This window comes from Macaca thibetana, chromosome 4 (assembly GCF_024542745.1).
Source record: "Macaca thibetana thibetana isolate TM-01 chromosome 4, ASM2454274v1, whole genome shotgun sequence".
NCBI classification, from domain to species: Eukaryota; Metazoa; Chordata; class Mammalia; order Primates; family Cercopithecidae; genus Macaca; species Macaca thibetana.
The window spans coordinates 7,872,118-7,873,476 of NC_065581.1; the positions used below are offsets into that span (position 1 = coordinate 7,872,118).

At 43.3% G+C, this 1,359-nt stretch overlaps 1 pseudogene; it reads left to right on the forward strand.

Moving 5' to 3' along the window:
• Positions 1-646: 646 nt before the first annotated feature.
• On the forward strand, positions 647-1,101 carry LOC126952668 (glutaredoxin-1-like; annotated as a pseudogene).
• The last annotated feature ends 258 nt before the right edge of the window (positions 1,102-1,359 follow it).

A 1,359-nucleotide genomic window follows, 5' to 3' on the forward strand; every position in this document is an offset into this window, starting at 1 on the left:
TGATTGGTGTACCTGAAAGTGACGGGGAGAATAGAACCAAGTTAGAAAACACTCTTCAGTATATTATCCAGGAGAACTTACCCAACTGAGCAAGGCAGGCCAACATTCAAATTCAGGAAATACAGAGAACACCACAAAGATACTCCTCGACAAGAGCAACCCCAAGACACATAATCGTCAGATTCACCAAGGTTGAAATGAAGGAAAAAGTGTCAAGGGCAGCCAGAAAGGTCGAGTTACCCACAAAGGAAAGCCCATCAGACTAACAGTGGATCTCTCAGCAGAAACCCTACAAGCCAGAAGAGAGTGGGGGCCAGTATTCAACATTCTTAAAGAAAAGAATTTTCAACCCAAAATTTCATATCTAGCCAAACTAAGCTTCATAAGTGAAGAAGAAATAAAATCCTTTACAGACAAGCAAATGCTGAGAGATTTTTGTCACCACCAGGCCTGCCTTACAAGAGCTCCTGAAGGAAGCACTAAACATGGAAAGAAACAACTGGTACCAGCCACTGCAAAAACATGCCAAATTGTAAAGATCATCAATGCTATGAAGAAACTGCATCAATTAACGGGCAAAATAACCAGCGAACATCATAATGACAGGATCAACTTCACACATAACAATATTAGGCTCAATACCCCAAGCAATACCTGCAACTGAGGATTCTTCCTGGGGAGACCGCAGCCCATTGGCATGGCTCAAGAGTTTGTGAACAGCAAAATCCAGCCTGAGAAGGTGGTTGTGTTCATCAAGCCCACCTGCCCATACTGCAGAAGGGCCCAAGAGATCCTCAGTCAATTGCCCATCAAACAAGAGCTTCTGGAATTTGTCGATATCACAGCTACCAACCACACTAACGAGATTCAAGATTATTTGCAATAGCTCACGGGAGCAAGAACGGTTCCTCGAGTCTTTATCGGTAAAGATTGTATAGGCAGATGCAGTGATCTAGTCCCTATGCAACAGAGTGGGGAATTGCTGACACGGCTAAAGCAGATTGGAGCTCTGCAGTAACCACAGGGCCAAGAAGGTTGACGGGCCATCTTGGTTTTCTTCTGGATGTGCTCTTTGGTTTTCAGAAGACTGTGACAAGTTCTGGCCCAGGATTCCCTCACTGACCCTCAACTGTTCTCTTTGGCACACGTTTCTTACTGTTCTCCACGTGTCGGCATGTCTCTACCTCTAAGCCAGTGTTTTTCAACTATGTTTATCCAGACTCCTTCTTCACAATGATGAATCCATAGTTGGTTATCTGCTACTGTCCATTAGCTGAAATCATTTTGCTGCTTGACTTTATGGAGTTTGTATTATGAAATCAGTGGGTATTTTGGTTTTTTTTGTTTTGTTTCGTTTTG